The 18,852-nt window shown below is 40.0% G+C and overlaps 1 protein-coding gene across 4 annotated transcripts in view; it reads left to right on the top strand.

The window, feature by feature from the left end:
• The window catches only part of CDKAL1 (CDKAL1 threonylcarbamoyladenosine tRNA methylthiotransferase), a 429,338-nt gene that overhangs the window by 36,102 nt on the left and 374,384 nt on the right, over nt 1-18,852 (top strand). The window lies entirely within an intron of this gene.

Here is an 18,852-nt window from a genome sequence, read left to right on the forward strand (position 1 = left end):
GATACAAGGAAGAAATTCTTCACTATGAGGGTGGTGAGGCACTGGAACACGTTGCCCAGAGAAGGTGTGGATGCCCCCCCTCCCTGGAAGTGTTCAAGGCCAGGTTGGATGGGGCTTTGAGCAACCTGATTAGTGGAAGGTGTCCCTGCCCCTGGCAGGGGGGTTGGAGCCAGGTGTTCTTTAAGGTGCCTTACCAACCCAAACCATTCTGTGATCCTATGACACAGTGTAAAAAGACTTGTGCCTCCTGCATACTCACCTTGCCACAGGGCCTTCGCAGTGTCACAACTCTGTGGTTAATATCATCAGACACATCCAGTTTCGCTATCTGTAACCCCTATAGCCTCAGCTGAGCTCCCAAGGCCAACACACAAAAAGCTCGATGAGTTTTTGGCCATTGACTTGGACTCTCCCAAGCTTACCAGCCATGCTGGGAGGGTAGAGGTGACAACAGTAATTAAATGTGGTCTTCCTCTCTTTGTGTCCCTGAATGCTAAATAAAGGGCATGAAAAAAAATTATTTCAGTGGTCTAATGAGGTGATTTCTTTCAATCGTGAAGCTGTAGATTGCATACAGCTAAGCTTACAGGGACCTATTTAAGCATTTTTTTTTTTTTTGAAAGCTAAGGTATATACACACCTTGCACACTTTGATTTCTAACTGTTGAAGACATCTGCCTCAGGTTTTTCTTCTATATAGTATGAGCTCAGATTTAAAACAAACAAAAACCCAAACAGAAAACCCACCCAAACCCACTGTTATTGGAATCTGCACTGGTACGTTGGGATTTGAGACCTCCCTGGGACTAGCAGGTTTTTGTGGGAGCTGAGCACTGTTTAAGAGGGGAGAATTCAGTTTTAGAGCTTTTACTTGTGTATTTATATATAATATATGACAAGTGTCTTCTGAAGTGGCACAATTTTTATCAGTTATGCACCAAACCTTAGATAATGCCGCAGGATTTGCTTCTTTACAGTTAATGCCTTAGGCAGCTTAGCGGGGAGTCTGTCTTTAGCAATGTCATGTGAAGGATTAAATGTATTTTTTATAAATGTATAATAAATTAACTTCCTTATTTGAAAAATACCATTACTTAAATAACAAAGCAGCATGGGGAGAACTTACTGTTTTGGACAGTGCGTTTTTAGCACGTGTTGTCTGAACTTTTTTGAATAGCTAAATAATGAATGGCTCTAAAATCAGATGATGATTGTTGTTAGGAAAATTTCATTCTTGTAGTTTCCAGTTCTGAAAGCATTTGCTGTTTAAGTCACGTGAATTTTGAACACATTTTGTAAGGTTTAATCAAGTAAATCTTAATAGGCTATTGTAAATCTGGTTTGCTAATGCACTAACAATTCAGGACAAAAAAATCATATTTCTAGTTTCTCAGTTGTGGCAGACTACCAAAGTTATCCATTACTACAGAAATTCTGCTTATCCTCTGATTTTTTGAAGCAAGTATTTATTGTTTTTTGGGGAATGTGTACATCTGTGGGTTTTTCCGTGGCTAGATGGGTTTTCTTTGTTTATGTCAAGTAAAAGGACAGAGGTTTTAATTGCTAAATAGCTAATATTCTCAGAAATTTTGAATGCTGTTTACATTACAAATTTTACTGCGAGATGCTGTCTGTCCAGAGGTTGGCACAAAACAGTTTTATATTGCTGTATTAAATCATTTGAGTTCTAAAATAATTTATTTTGTGTACCTTTAAAAAAAAAAAAATCCACTGTTTATTCTGTTGTAAGTAGATGCTCTTTGTTTGCTTTTGTTTACCAATTTTTGTGTTATTAAACAGAACTGTTGTTTATCTGCAGGATTTCTCCTGCAAGGTATTGAAGTACAAGAGAGTTTTTTTACTTGATTTGTTTTCTTCTGGATTAATAAGCCCTGAGGTAACAGGGTGAAATATGTCTTCTCTTCATAGTTAAGGCATCCAAATACAAAGCAGTAATAACCAGAGAATAGTTGGCCCCCCTGCCTGCCATCTGTGACAGCCAGCTGCTGGATTGCAGCGCTTTGTATTGGAGGCAAGGCATGTGCCTGACTTGATTTGAGATGAACAGCTGGCCTTGGGAACACTGCTCTCCAGGAACACGCGGCCTGCCTTGGCGTACTTCTGTGGGGCAGGTATCTTCTAATTTAACGTACAGAATGTGAGGAGTTAAATACGTGGTGTTTACATTGACCTGCAGGGAAGGGGGTAGGCTGCCCAAGGAGGGGATGCTGTAAGGAAATAGCACTTTCCATCAATATCCCCTTGGTTCTAGCATTCAGAAGCAGGTAAGTGGCTGTCACTCATGCATGTGTAATGGCTTTTTCCACCTGTGTCCATAGAACTCATGGGTGGCGTGCGGAGACCAACACTTGAGTTCTTGCTTCTTTGGGCAAGGTGGTCCAATGGTGGCCTTCAGGACGGTCTGCCTGACCTGCTGCCTTGCCTCAGCAGAGCTGCTCTGTTCCTGCCAGAGCTCTCTGCTTGTCACTGCGTGGCCAGCAAGTAAGAGCACTGAAATAGTCATCCACCCCAAAGGTGGCTTAGATGTCATCATATTACATCCCACCGTGCAGAGTAAAAACAAAAGGAGAGAGGGGAGGGGGGAAAAAAATAAATCACACGGCATCCAGTGGCTTTCTGTGAAGACTGGGATCTCCTGCTGAGGTACAGTAATGAACAGAGGGAGGCAGTGATATCTTAATTTATTCTAGATAAATTCTTAAGAGACTGAAGTTCTAGGTGTGGATTTTTTTTTTTTAAACCCCTGTTATTGTTGATGGATGGTTTTCTTAGTATATTCAGACAGAAGTTGCATAGGCAACATGTCAGGGCTTGCTTCAAAGAAAGTTATGGGATTGTTGGGGAGGCATAGAAGGAGGAGAGACAGGAGGAGCATGCTGAAGAGGAGTGTTTGCTTCACACTGATCAAGACTCTGAAAATGATTGTTTTTGTTTGGAATGTGTCTGTTTTGAAAGATGGTGAAAGAAAAAAGAGCAAAGCCTTCTTGAAAGTTATTTTTGTTGTTGTTTTTTGTTTTGTTGGTTTTTTTTGTTTGTTTGTTTGTTTGTTTTTTGCCTAGTAGTATGACAAGGACCAGGATTACCAAAGCTAAAAAGCTAGTTTTTCCATCTCTTCAAAATAATAATAATAATAAAAAAAATCAGGTTTATCAGTATGGTGATTTGTGTGTAGTCATTTGCATTTATAGTTTGATTGTATTTTGTTATTTTCTCTTAGTGCATGTGGCTCACTCTTGGTGAGAAATGACTAAGTCTTTTGTGGTGCTTTTGTGGTCCTTTGAATGCTCTCTAATTTAAAGTGCTCCTTATTATTAAAGTGTTGTATGAGCCGTGTTTTCTGAGTTACTGGACAGACACAGCTAATTAAGGGAGCTGTGAAAATGAAGTGGTTTGATGTAGAGAATGATCAGTGAGAAAATGCTTAAAAATTAGAGTTTTACCTCATACTATGGCAGAAACATTGGAAGGAATATGGCTTGTTATACAATTGTGTTGCTACTGTTGTGGCAGGCAACTAAGATAAAAACACAGAAAGCTGATGTGTGAATACAATGTTTTTGTATGTGTTGTAAACTTAGCTCCTGAAATTCATTGCTGGAAGTATCTTCAGGGCCAAAGATTCAGGAATGAATTCTGTGTTCATAAATAAGAAAGTATTTTCCCACCTCATAAATTAGGTTAGGCATCATTACCTATGGGTCTGGAAGCAGCTTCTTCTGTGACTCACTTGCTTTTACATTTGTGACACCTTCTTCTAAAAAAGCCTATGTGCCCCTCTGCCAAAGTGCTAGACAAGAGAGACTGGCTGTGACCAGCATGTCGGTGATAAAGAAATTGCTAAGTAAAAAGAGCTTATCCTACTACCATTCTTTGCCTCAGCTAACTGTCCAAAGAGTATGTGGAAGAAGTTGTAAGGACTCTGTTATTCAGATAATATTCTTGTAATTTTTGCAGCTTTCAGTGCTGGAAAACAAAGACGTGCCTATTTTATCAAATCACTGGGTTTTAACAAACAGCAATAATATTAAGTAACAAATTACCATGTTTTCTTGTGTGAAAATTCATAAGAAAACTTATTTTCTTCATGGAGAATAAGTACTTACTGGACAGTTTCAGAATGACTTCTGTAACTTCCATAAATGTAATGCATGGCTGTTGAGAAGAAGTTAAAGCTCTTCATAATGTTTAATATCTGCAAGCTGTACACAAACTTTTGTCTTATACTGTACTGCTTTTTTTCTTCATTCAACAAATAGGCGTTGGACTAAAATTTTTGGCTTTTGTATTCCTAAAATATATAACTGTGTGTGAAATACCGTAGACTTATATTCATAGAATCATAGAATCGTTAAGGTTGGAAAAGACCCTTAAGATCATTGAGTCCAACCGTTAACCTGTCACTGCCAAGTCCACCACTAAACCATGTCCTCAAGCACCACGTCTACCCGTCTTTTAAATACCTCCAGGGATGGAGACACAACCACTTCCCTGGGCAGCCTGGTCCAGTGCCTGACTACCCTTTCGGTGAAGAAGTTTTTCCTAATACCCATGAGGCTGTTTCCTCTCGTCCTATATTGCCACTGCCTGATCCCAAAGCCTGCTAGAGAAAGAGATTTGTAGATCTCTTTCATTGTATTCTTTGCACCTGTACTTATACCTCTTTGAAAATACAGTTAAGTAAAATTTAAGGTAGTGAATCTGCTAAGTGTAGTCTGTTTGGTATAGAAGTAATTTCAAAGTGACACGTGGTCTAGTGTAGAGAAATGGGACTGTGCTATCTAGCATGAAAACCCTAATGTCATGTATAGTTTCTGAATTTTTTTAAAACTAAGTTGTTAACGCCAAACAAGACTGTTGATACTTTTTGGTGGGCCAAACGCTTAAGGAATGAAAGATGGCAACACCACCTGGGTACCTCCTCTTCCTAGAGCTGCTCGGGTGAGGGGAGGAGGAAGCAGAGGTTTTTCCATGTGTACTTCCGAGTGGCTTCCTTTGGTTTCCATCCAAAATACAGATTTACATAAATGACAAATGAAAAGTTAACCATTAATTACTTGGTAAACAAAAATAGTTAGCAAGGATTCTTAATGCATGAAAATGTAAAAATTAAGAATCTGCAAAAGCCTGTATTAAAGTTGCACAACTATCTAAGTATATAAAGAAGTATATTTTGTGATTAGGAAAGAAGCATTTTGGTATAGAGGTTATAACTTCGAGACTGAAGTTGAAAGCAGGCTATTATTTTATTACATGAGTTAGGAGCTTGATTTTTAAGTTCTGCTTCTCCACTACAATAAAATAGAAAGCAAGTAGGTTTACATAACTACTTAACGTTGAATCCTTGCTGTCTTACTTTTTCAAACCAAGCTAATATTCGAAGCTGCTTCAAAGGAGCAGAGTTAACCTAAAGGTAACATTAAATGTCTGCAAGTGTTGAAGTGGTAACATGTTTTGTGGCTAATGTTGTTGAAAGACTGTAATGGTTGAGATTTTGCTACTATTTCTGTGGCGGCATAAACTTCAACGTGTTACTTTATACGATTTCATCAGAAGCTACTGTTCACAATTAAAATTGTTTTAAAGAAAAACTGATTTAATTTTTAGCATTGTTTTGTTCTGACTGAAATGTTCCGTTACGTCAAATGTTACAACTTGGTTGGAAGAGAAATGCAGGCTTTGGTCAAAGGAGGAAAATATCTGTTCTTCTTCAATGAAGTGTTAATTTAAGTTTTTAATGTGTTTTGGGCCATTTTTCAGCTTCATCAAGCTGCTAGTCCCAAACAAATAGAACATTAAGATTGGGATGGGAGATAGTAAGGTTTATAGTTCCGGTTAGGAATGATGTAGAAAAATTAAATTTTTCTTCAAAATAAAATAGTAACTTGAAACATTTCCACTGACACTTAGTGAGAATTTTTTGAACATTTCATATTGATTATAACATAAAAGCGGAAAAAAAAAAGTTCTGTTTAGAAACCATTAAAAGTATAGTTTGTGACACTGTAAGGATCTTTTTCACTTTTTTTGTGAAGTGATATTTAATGAAATTCTGAGTGTTTCAGTTGCTGTATTTTTTTTCAAATGGAAGATAGATTTTCTGTTGAGCTTCAGTACTGATGTGTTTGAAATATGTTAGCGCTGAATTTGAAAATGAAACAATTTGAAACGTAAGTAGATTTTTTTAAGTAAAGGGAAATCGAACTTGTAGTACCATGAAGTAAACAATTTGCTAGTGCAGACTTGATAGAAATTAATTGGAATGGCTTATCCTGCCCGCTGATCGATGAGGTGGTTCTTGTACTCAAAGGTCTGCTAGAGTTACTGTCCTTTAATGACTTACTGTTGGAGGCTGAGCTATAGTAACGTGCCTGCGCGTTTGCCTGCAGCAAACACATTTAAAACACTGGCTTGAACTGTAATGGCACACTAGCTAGGGAACGTGCCCGTGCTGCCTCTTGACGCACAGCTTTATTGCCAGTCATCTACTTTTGTCTATCAGTTATCCTTTGTAAATAGCATTGAAGGTGAGATGGCACCTTCAGTAAATCAGTTATCATGCGAGAGGCTGTATAGTAAGTTTGAAGAGTTTCAAGTGCAGGTTTGAGATTGCCTTTTGACATTAAGTTACAACAGATGTTGGATTTAGTCCAAATCCTTAATAAGAGATGGGGGTTATAGTTTCCACTTGGCAAGTTACCAGCCTAAAGAAAAAGGCTTCTATTCATGCTGTTATAATGGAAACTATTCTCTTTACCTTAGTCTTTCACAAATGCAGCTCGTTTAGTGGATAAAAATATCTCCTCATATTCATAGATTTCAGTCTCCTGGTTATTCGTAGCTATGCTGATTTGTTGCAGTTTCAGAGGTCTTGGGCAATAGGGGCAGATTTATACAATAGTGAGAAAGCCTTCTTTGAGGCTTGAGTGATATCTTCTTGTGAAGTAAAAGGAGCAGAAGGGAAGAGAAATCTGGTAGTGGACTTAGTGAGTCCTTTGTCCTTTAAGTAGGAGTATAAACTTAATCTTGCAGCATCACCTGCTGTACTTCGCCAACAGGCACAGCTACAGGATGGCAGCTCTCATGCCTGTGTCAGGACTTCTGGGCTGCTCAGTCTGTGCAGTGAGGCCAGGTTACTGGAATGTTAAGAAGAGCAAGATATACTAGTCTTTTGGGCAACTTCCTTGACAACAATTGTTTTTAATTCTATATGTCTATTTTTATTTTTCAGAGGAAAGCTGTCGAAGGGCTAAACTAGGCTTGCTTGGTGCACCAGGGTTTTTGTGAAAATACTGTTCCCTCCTTAATAGGTGATGCAGCAGTGGCTGATGGAGATTTAGATGTTTTATTATGATGTGAATAGCAGGCAGAGATGTAGCTGTTCTTCAAGCATGTTTTCCTTTATACATCTCATGCCTTTTCTCAAGTCAGGAAAATACTCAGATACAGGTGAGGTGTAAGTGGCTCTAAGAGTATATTGAAAATTTTGTTTGTTTCTGATGGTACTATTTAGGCTTTGCTGTTGAGACATGACCAGATTTTAGCTGACTGGTGTGAAGGTCAGTAGGTTATTGATCTCTGTGCCTATTGGGTATCAAAAATGAAGAATGAAAGAAGATCAAAACTTTGTTAGTGAATGACTTAAATTTATCTTGAGTGGAGGTTGGGACTCAAAGCTGTCTAAGCTTTGTACTCCTCAGTAGCAGAAAGGGGGGGGGGGGAAGGAAGAAAAAAAAAAACCCACAACAACAAAACGCAACCAACAAAACAAAACAACAAAAAAAACCAAACCCAAAATGTTTAAGCATACATCAAGTGTAAGAAAAAGTAAGAAAAACTTTACTGGTATTCCTAATCAGCTGTTACTAAACAGTAGGTACGCAGGCAAACAAAAGTATGTGCATATAGCATCTTGAAAACAAATTAAATTTACTCATTTCTATTTTGGAACAGCATGCATTAGCAGGAAGGAGATCATTAAAGATGAGATAAAGTTCTGAATTACAGCCTTCTAACAATAGCAGTTAGGCAAAATTCAGTGAAGAGTGACACAGAAAGCAGAAGAGCCTTTGAGCCATCGGTTACAGGACAGTTAAGTATCAGATTTTATTTCAAACTTTATAATCCAGTGTGCTTTTGCAGAGGCCGATAATAGTCTCAGCACTGAAACTTCACGGTACTATAGTTGATACTAGCTTTCATGATCTTTACGCCAGTGACTAAAAGTAGGTCATCGTTTTAAAAACGATGCACTTGCAGCATACATTATTTAAAACTGCATCACATTGCCTGCATAGCACATCTTGGCAAAACGAAAGTCAGTGATGACAAATATCTCATGTCATGGAGGAAGACAAATGTGAAGTGAATTTGAAATGTGTAAGAAACCCTTACTAGAAAATGCATGACTTCAGTATTAATCTGTAAGAACTGGTCTAAATGATTCATATACGAATCTTTTTGATTTTTAAGTTTTCATCACTTCACGAATTTTAAGCTTTATTCGGTCTGTTTGGTTTGTTCTATTAGATGTTAAACATACATGCTCTCACTTTCTGACTTTTTAATAACACTGGAAGGCAATTGCATTATTCCTCTGAAGTAGGAGACGAAAATGGGGCACAACAAGTGTAAGGAAAAATTAGTAAAATCAAAGTCTGTAATTCTAATTCTTTTTTTCCCCCCCTACTGAAAGCTAGTTAAAAGAAGTCCACCATTTTCTTAGTTGTAGGGTGATTAGTCCTCTTTTGGTGAGAATAAGTTATTGTATGTTCAGTTTCGTTAAGCACTTCTGCTTCAGTGTAGTTCTGTCCTTTTTCAATGTTTGCTGAAGTAAGTCTCAGCTACAAATTTGTAATTGTTTAAAACAGAAACAGTTTTTTCATACTTGTTAACATATGGGGACTCTGATACTAAATGCCTAATAAAAAATTATAAATAGATTTAATTGATCTAAAAAATCATGGTATTTGAGAAAATTACTCATTCTCTGATATTTCAATAACTCTGGTGCCACAGTAAGCCTACTAATTTGAGGCTTGCATGGAATTTTAGGAACATATTTTTTTTTTCTTGCACTGTCTCGTACTGATGTGCTTCTTACTGCACTGTGTACTGAGGTTGTATTGTTTACAAGGACTTCAGGAGGTGATATTACATGTGCTTCATTTTGAGAAAAACGATATGTTCAGTGAGAACAGGCTAACGAACCTCTCTTAATTCCTGCAGTAGTACATTCTCATGGAGGAAGCATCCTTTCTGAGTGTTTGTTTGACCCAGCCCATGCAAACTTACGTTCATATGCAAACAGTCTGTGTGTTATATAAATATGACCTCCTTTATTGTTGTTTGATGTTTCTCAAGGCATTTTTTTAGAATTTGCCTAATTGCTTGACTCACTTAGTATTTTGTGTTGTCAGGAGTGCAGATGTTATGGATATGACAAATATTGCAATGTGCACAAAACACAGAAAGGTAATGTGACAGGCAATGTTCCCGGATTAAAATCTTTCATAGATATTTGCATGCATTTTGAATATTGAATATTCCCAGGTTAAAATCTTTCACAGGTATTTGCATGGATTTTGCATAGTGAAGCATTCATGTGCTTATTAGCCCCACACTACACTTGCAGTTAAGAAATTTGCATATGATTTGCTTTCTGTTCAGTGAAATAAGTTTTACACAGAATTCAGTGTATTAACTCTTTTTATGCATGACCTATTACTGGGTGGAAGGCACTTGAAAAGAAAAATCTGGTACTACTTAGCATTTTGTAACAAATGTAAGATTTAAAAGGGGGACATGAGTATGAAGCGTTTCTATCAATAGGACCTTTCAGTAACACACGCATGTGCTGGGTGGCGTGTTTTCAGATTTAATGTCATTTGTACCCTACAAAGGACTTACATTTGAAGCTTATTCTTCATAGCAGATGCAGAAAAAGAGGTATAGGGGATAGATTGTTTTGTTGTGGGTTTTTTTTTTTTTTGGTTATTTTATTCATTTGTTGCAGAAGCACTGATTTGTTGCCACTTTCATGATTGATAGCGTGAGCTGTCAATTTGTTGTGTTTCTGACAGTAAATTGCCATTTGTGTTCAGAATATTTCCTAGGATATTAATTTTGGCTTCCTTCTGAAGCACAATCAATACTCATTGTTCTTTCAGATCTACAGGCTTGAATTGAGATTACTCAAATCCTTGAAAAGTTAATAAAAACCTACACTTTTTCAAAGAATAGAGGAAAATAATTGTACTTAAAGCCTGACTGTCAGTAGCCCCTAACAAATTTTTCTGTGAGGTGCTCTGTAGTTCCACAGCATGTGTGTGAAAATCCCACCTCCATATGTCCAAAGTAATCCAACTGTGTGTGTGTGACAGTTATCTTTTTGAACTGGAATTGCTTTCAGTAAATTTTAAATTGTGGTAACTTCATTACTTTGGTAATTCCAAGTACGCTTGCTAAACAGTAACTAATTTACCTGTTAGCATATTCATGTATGACAATCAACTTCTTTTTAACATTTCCATAGGTCCTGATGCCCTCACCTGCATCTTCAGGGCATTGGAAAGTGATTTTCACTGCTTTGGCGGCTCGTCTTTTACCATGATCAGAGCAGGTCAATGCAAGGGTACCATGCAAAGATAAAATCAGTTGTAATTGCTGAGGGCAGAAACTACACTACACCCCCCCTCTTTTATTTATGAAATAAAATTGGCACCTTGCCACCACTAAGTATCAAACCTCTCTTCAGCACTGCCTGATAGTTTTCTTCATCTGTAAAATGGAATAATAGAAAACTGATCTAAGGTAGAAGTATTTAGTGGTCTGAGAAATCCAGAACATCTGATTTGCACTGCAAGATGTGTTTGAATATTGATAGCAGCAGACCAACGCTAAGGAAAAAGAACCTGCAGATCTTCCTTCTTCATCCTTGAAACTTGGAGATGGTCCCCGTTGTGTCACTTGGTGTTGCATTTCGGTCACTAAATACCACATAGCGCAGGCTGCAGCGCTGGCGTGAGCAGCCGTCGCCGCGTTCCCCTTGCGTGTCTCAGCTGGGCCAGGGCAGATGTGCTGCATGGGGCAGTTCAGTAACAAAGCAGGTTATCTTTTTGCCTGGTGCATTGTTTTTTATCCCAGGTCAGTTATCTGGCTGATTTTGTAGCCACGAACAGTTGTATTGTTCCAGTGAGAGGACCATATGAGAAAGAGAGGAAAGGTGCTAAAGCTTGGGCTGCTACTAAAGGGAAGCTTTGTAAAGCTGTGCCAGAAGTCTGTTCCCTGTGTTAGTTAGCTATAACTTGTGTCTGTATGCCAGAACTGGCCTGCCACTGTGCTGCTAGGACAGGACTGAAGGACTTCTGTAATGAATGAAATTGCTGGTTTTTCACAATGATTTACTGCTGTTGGTGATGGCTTCATATTTCTTTAGCTTAACGCATTGCAGTAGGCAGAACAATAAGCTGTGTTTGTAAGCCTGAGTTTGGCCTGCGGTTTGCATATTTTGTCTTTGAAAGCATACTTGGAGTTCATAAGACTAAGTTCAAAGAAAACAACTTCTGTTTTTTTCACAGACTGATCTTGAAATATTAAGAATTTATTTTCCCTGTTTAGGTGATTAACAGGAAAAAATAACTTTTTCATTACGTTGGTTGATGTCAACACTGCATGAACATCAGAAATTCAAAGTAGATCTGATTATGCAGGAAAAAGTATATTATGTAGTCTATTGGTGTACCTTGAAGGGAAAATGTGTTTTGAAACTTATTACAAAACAGGTAAATATGCATTTTCTCTAAGAAATATTCTTTAACTTTTGTAACTAAAAGTCATTGTTAATGATTTCAGAATTAGGTTTCATATCTGTAGTAAAAATGCTTTGGGAATAAGTCTGAAATTTAATTACTGAGATTTAAGAATTACTTTTATACAGACTGGTAGCCATTTTCAGTGATTGGCTAGCAGTGTTTCTGGTCACATGAAGACAGTATGTATAAAAGATGTTATTTGAAAGGGGTGTTTAAAAATGTTGTATTGTCTTGATTGTACTAAAAATAATAGCAACAGTGAATGAGAAAGCTGACCAAAAATCATCAAAGCCTTTTTTGTTCCATTTCTACTGATTTCTTCAACTGACTCCTGTTAGTTACCATGGCCAGGCTGCTTTGCTTTCCATTCTGTGAGCATGGGCGAAGTGCCATACCCAACAGAGCTGGATTGTATGCATTTGGTGGACTTACTTGTTTAGCTTGGGACAGTTGCATTTACACAGCCTCTTTAAATAGAGGCAGATTGAACAGTGTCATAGAAGGCAAAATTTGACAACCGTAGGATTGGCATAAATACAAAACTCTGTCTTTTATAGTGAGGGTATTCTTTGGGATAGAGCTGGGTTTAAATTTCTTCTCCTCAGATGCCTGTACACTTTGTGTTTAAAGCCTCTGGACATCACACCTGTGTTCAGGTAGTGGTTTGGGACCTGCTTCATGCTTCCTTGCATATGCTGTCATCTTGGCATTCTTGAACTCATTCTACAGTGGTGCAAAGTGTCAACAGAAGGTGATGGTTAAGGAACCTTTTCCATTATTCCCCATGTACTTGGGGAACGAGAGGCTGGAGAGCAGCCCTGCAGAGAGGGATCTGGGGGTTCTGGTCAACAGCAAGTTGAACATGAGCCAACAGTGTGCCCTGGCAGCAGGAGGGCCAACCGTGTCCTGGGGTGCATCAAGCACTGTATTGCTAGCCGGTTGAGGGAGGTGATTGTCGCACTCTACTCCGCACTGGTGCAGCCTCATCTTGAGTACTGCGTGCAGTTTTGCGCGCCACAGTACAAAAAGGATACGAAGCTACTAGAGAGTGTCCAGAGGAGATCCACAAAGATGGTGAAGGGTTTAGAGGGGAAGCCGTACGAGGAGCGGCTGAAGTCACTTGGTCTGTTCAGCCTGGAGAAGAGGAGACTGAGGGGAGACCTCATCGCAGTCTACGGCTTCCTCACAAGGGGAAGAGGAGGGGTAGGTCCTGATCTCTTCTCCCTGACGACCAATGATAGGACCCGAGGGAATGGCAGGAAGATATGCCAGGGGAGGTTTGGGTTGGGCATTAGGAAAAGGTTCTTCACCCAGAGGGTGGTGGAGCACTGGAACTACCCCAGGGAGGCAGTCATGGCAGCAAGCCTGACAATATTCCAGAAGCAATTGGACAACGCCCTCAGACATATGGTGTGATTTTGGGGATTGTCCTGTGCAGGGACAGGAGTTGGACTCGATGATCCTTGTGGGTCCCTTCCAACTCAGGATATTTTATGATTCTACTTCCTTGTCTGAATAATGTCCTAGGAATTAAAACTTGTTGTCTTGCCTTTTAGAAAATGTGGAAGGCTTTCTTTTATCCTCTTGCACTGTGTAAAATTTTACATCTGCTGGAAGAGAAGCTGAGCAGGGTTTTTAAGTTAATCACATAGGCAACTTCATCTTCACCGCATATACCAAACATGTATTGTGTATTTTAGCGTTACAGCGCATCTCTCTTGTAGAGTGAAAAAGATAGACATAATCATCTCCCGTTTCCCGCTGTGGCTGAAAATGGCTTTGTGAGCGCTACAGACACCTCAGTCTACTTAAGAGTATCTGGTTTTTGGCTGACAGCTCTGGCACAAGAGCAGGGACAACTTAAGTTGTGTTTGTAGCTGGTTTTGTTTTAAAATTTTGGGCTGTCCGGGATCTGTTTTACAAACAACTTGGCCGTCCAGACTGTGGGAGTAGGGTAACAGTACCCTTGAAAGCTGTCTCAGTATAAGTTATCTGTATGAGTGGGAGCCCTATGACTGAGATTAGTTTTTTTCTGTGGTGTTTAGCATCTGCTCCTTGAGACTAAGTAGCTTCCATTTTTCACTGTAGGTATGTGATTGCAACTATCTTTTAATCAGCGCTACAGCTTTTAAGGCTTGTTTTTACGTTGTAGAGATGCAATTGAAAGCATTATTTAAGTATTGCTCTAACCAGTCATGTTTATAACCCTCTAATGTATAGGTAGTGAACTTAATTTCAAAACGGGTAGCTTCTTAAGTGGATTTTAAGGTATGGCTTAAGTTAGCACAACTTCATCTACGGTCTTGAGTTTCTGCAAATTAAGTGTTTTATTGTTGCCTAATGCTGTAGTTGCACATTGGTGTTCTGATGGTAGCGGGCTATGTACTTGTGTCTCTCCATCCTTTTCTGCTTGGGTTTATCATCTCGTTGGTTGGGCCACTTCATCTCTTTCTACATCTGCTTTCTAACTTGGATCTGTGACATGGTGTTCATGGAAAGTTGAATGTCTCTAACAACCTAAGCCTATCTCAGTTTGGCAAACAGTTGTCCCACATTCCCCCAGCTGCAAGCTACCTGCCTGCACTACTGCACTGATCCCTGAGCCTGCTTGGTTTACCAAGTGGGATTATGATCACCTGGGGCAGGAATGGCTGTTGTTGCTAGGAAGGAGGACTTGTCTCTAGTGGAAAAGGATGGAGTTAGGGAATACTGAGACAAACTGGAACTACATAAGTCTGTGGGCCCTGATGGGATGCACCCACAAGTGCTGGGGGAGCTGGCGTATGTCATTGTGAGGCTGCTCTCAATCATGTTTGAAAGACTGGCAACTGGGAGAGGTGCCTGATGAGTGGAGGAAAGCAAATGTCACTCCAGCCTTAAAGATGGGCAAGAAGGAGGACCCAGGGAACTACAGGCTGGTCAGCCTCACCTTGATCCGCAGGAATGTGAAGGAGCAGCTGATCCTGGAAACCATTTTTCAGGCACAAGAAGGACAAAAAGGTGACTGGGAGTAGTCAGCATGGCTTCACCAAGGGAGAAGTCATGCTTGAGCAACGTGATAACCTTCTATGATTAAATGACTGGCTTGGTAGATGAGGGCAGAGCAGTTAATGCCATCTACCTGGACTTCAGTAAGGCTTTCGACACTCCTTGTAGAGAAGCTGATGAAGTATGGGCTAAGTGTGCAGATGACGAACTGAATTTAAAACTGGCAGAATGGCTTTGCAAAGGACCTAGGGGTGCAATGCAATGCAATGCAATGTTGTCTTTGCAGCAAAGGCGGCTAATGGTATCTTGGGCTGCATTAGACAAAGTGTGTTGTCAGCAGGTGGAGGGAGGTGATCCTTCCCCTCTGCTCAGTGCTGGTGAGGCCACACCTGGAGTGCTGTGTCCAGTTCTGGGCTCCCCAGTACGAGACATGGACATACGGGAGACAGTCCAGTCAAGGACCACAAAGATGGTTAAGGGACTGGAGCATCTCTCCTATGAGGAGAGGCTGAGAGGGCTGGAACTGTTCAGCCCGGAGAAAAGAAGGCTCAGGGGAATCTCATGCATGTGTATTAAATACCTGAAGGGAGGGTGCAAAGAAGACAGAGCCAGGTTCTCTTCAGTGCTGCCCAGTGACAGGCCAGGAGGCAGTGGGCACAGACTGACACACAAGAGGTTCCCTCTGAACATCAGAAAACACTTTTTGACTGTGAGGGTGACTGAGCACTGGCACAGGTTGCTCAGGGAGGTTGTGGAGTCTCCATTGCTGGAGATATTCAAAAGCTGTCTGGACACGATCCTGGGCAATTGGCTCTAGGTGGCCCTGCTTGAGCAGAGGGGGTTGGACCAGATGACCTCCAGAGGTCCCTTCCAACCTCAACCCTCTGATTTTTAGCCACAGGGGGAAGCTCTTGTGCTGCTGATTCCATTCATTGCTTCATAACATGGAATTCAGCTTGGAGGATGTGTTTATGCTGTATCAAAGTAACCACCCTAAACCAGTCCAAGTATTGTGTGGTAAATGAGCTCCCGGTGAGTTCTGCAGCGGTGTGGCTAGCCTTTTCAAGCATCTGAAGTAGTTGGTTTAATGGTAGTTCAGAGGTCTGTACAACCCTGTATTTATAGTCTTACCCAGAGCAATACAGGATCTCGTCAGGTTCATTGTAAGCTCTGGTCATGCTCGTCACGAAAGCAATTTTCTATGAATCTTTTAGCAGCATATTATAATAAAGAGAAAATAGTTCTGCAAAACATGTTGAAAACATCCTACAGCAGATATATTCTACAGCAGAAAGTAAATATTATTTATTTTAGCAAAACTTCCTGTTTTGCCTTTTCCTTTCAAGTCTTGGTACCGATCAGGATTTTTTTATTAGGTTCCCCTATTACTGCAAACTTATTTTTTGATTCTGTTCTGTGGTGATGTTTTAAGTATGCTTTAAAAACCAACATGTTTTCATTAACCGATTTGAAGCATGCATTTTGTAGTCCTTGTGCCATATTGGAGCAGTTTGCACCACAACAGCATTTACCAGCCAGTGACAGTCTTTTGGTTTCCTGTACGGATCAGTTTTTCCCGGACGTACAGTTGTTGGTTCCTTAACTCCTTAGATGTTCTTACTGTGGCGGAATGCTGTCATGTCTGGGCAAAATGGCAATGTTTCTAATAGGGTGCATGCGGAAACATTTGTGTATTTTTCCCACAAAAATCTTAGTCAGCAGGGAGGCTCTTAAGGAACTACCAAGTGTTTTGATGTATTGTTAGTGTGCAAAGCCTATCCTGGGATCTTTGATAAGTGCCTAAACCAGGAATGCGCTATCTGTATATGATCACCATGGGAAAGAAAGAAAGAAGATTGATGAAGAATATTTATTTAGCAAAAGGCAACTGAAATTCTAGTATTCAATGTAGTTTTTGTCTGAATCCGAGTTTACCGTTTTGCAGTTTGCTGTAGAGTTTGTACACCCTTATGTGACACAAGCTCAGTATATGTCACTTAGAAATCTTTCATTTAAACCCAAGGATGTGTTTCTTTTCTTATGTCCATCAGCTCTCCTGTTTGTTGGGGGCAGAAAGGCAAATACTTGTTTTGGGATTCAAGAACCTATTTATGTTGTCAGAAACAATATCCAGTTGAATTGTAATGTTTTAGACAGCTTGTGTGGTCTTGGGTTCCGTGACGTAATATTCCATGATGTATCATAACCTGATGTAATATCAGATATTTGGGGGGCAGGAGACAGATTATCTGGAACCAACCTGTTCTTGACATTTGTGAGCTGATTCATTTATCAACCGAGCTGCATACTCATAGCTCAGCAACTCTCTAGCATCTTAAATATAAATTTCAAATGACAGAAAGGCAATGAGAATAGGAGTAAGGTTTTAACATCACGTCTAAGACAATTCATAATTTTCAGGTAATAGTATCTAAACACTGATTTTAATCTAATCATATTTTGTACATTTTGAAAGGCTGCTGTATCTTTTTAGGGTGCTTTCTGTCTTGGTGAATGACCTCATTTGTGTTCACCCCCACCAGATTAAACTACTACTTTTGTGAGGAGTCTCGGTGGCTGTTCCTATTTTTATTTTGGTTCCAAGGTGGTTAATCACCTTTGAAGTGCTAACAGTAGATTTGGAAAATACACCCCATAAAAGTCTTTATAATCTGTACAGCATTTGTGGGTAAGGCTGATACTGTTTTATTAGATAATCAAGTGTAGTTGAAGAAGTAGATGTGCTTTTGGATACACAGACATAAACTCTGAAATAGAAACAGCTGACTTCAAAGGAAAATAGAGGTTGAGAACTGCTGCTTAGTCATATATCCTTGAAGAAAAAGGACAGCTGGTACTTATGGTGTGGACAGTGATAAGGGTGATAACGTGGTTATCTTTGGAGGAAGGAGGGAAACTTTAGCTTGTTTTTCATAGACGATGATTTGAAGTTCTCATACGGAGTGAAAGGCGCGGTGGCACAGAGGCTCACTTTTCTGTGGGGTGGGTGGTAGCTGATCTGGCTTCCAAAGTGTCGTGGTTTAACCCCAGCCGGCAGCTAAGCACCACACAGCTGCTTGCTCGCTTGCTCCCCCCTGGTGCGGTGGGGGAGAGAATCGGAAGAGTAAAAGTGAGAAAACTTGAGATAAAGACAGTTTAACAGATAAAGCAAAAGCTGCACATGCAAGCAAAGCAAAACAAGGAATTCATTCACTACTACCATCAGTTTAGCCGTCTCCAGGGAAACAGGGCTCCATCATGCGTAACGGTTGCTTGGGAAGACAAATGCCATCACATCCCCCCCTTTCTTCTTCTTCCCCCAGCTGTATATGCAGAGCATGACGTCATATGGTGTGGAATAGCCTTTTGGTCTGGGGTCAGCTGTCCCGGCTGTGCCCCCTCCCAGCTTCTTGTGCACCCCCAGCCCACTCGCTGGCGGGGCGGTGTGAGAAGCAGAAGGGGCCTTAACTCTGTGTAAGAACTGCTCAGCAGTAACTAAAACATCCCTGTGTTATCAATGCTGTTTTGATCATAAATGCAAAACATAGCCCCATGCGAGCTATTATGAAGAAAACTAACTCTACCGCAGCCAAAACCAGCACACAAAGCTGATGAGTTGTCTCACCTGGGTGACTACAAGGTGTTGTGGGTTGGCTGGTTTGGCTTTTCTGGTGTGTGCAAGGGTACTCTGTTAGGTAGGCATCTGTTTGGCTCTGTTTTAAATGTCTGGAAATATTGCTGGATGCTAGGTAGCTCAGAATGCTGACAAAATAAAGTTTTAGGGCTTTTTGGAAGAGTCTGCTAGTCCCATGTGCTTTATATTCTTAGTTTGTGTTTATTCAGTTTCTTGAGAGGTCTGGTGGGCAAAGCATTAGTTTCCTCTTTGCTTGCAGATCTTTTTGTACCTCTTACTGTACCCTCAATGGCAGGACCATTTTTGCAGATACACATCTATTCATTCCTTAGGTCAAATTCACTGCTAGTCTTGTCTAATTTAAACACTACCACTTCCAATTTTTCATCATTAGTTCTT

The sequence above is a fragment of the Nipponia nippon genome, unplaced genomic scaffold (assembly GCF_047370975.1).
Source record: "Nipponia nippon isolate SJK-2023a ecotype South Korea unplaced genomic scaffold, ASM4737097v1 scaffold_1, whole genome shotgun sequence".
NCBI classification, from domain to species: domain Eukaryota; kingdom Metazoa; phylum Chordata; class Aves; order Pelecaniformes; family Threskiornithidae; genus Nipponia; species Nipponia nippon.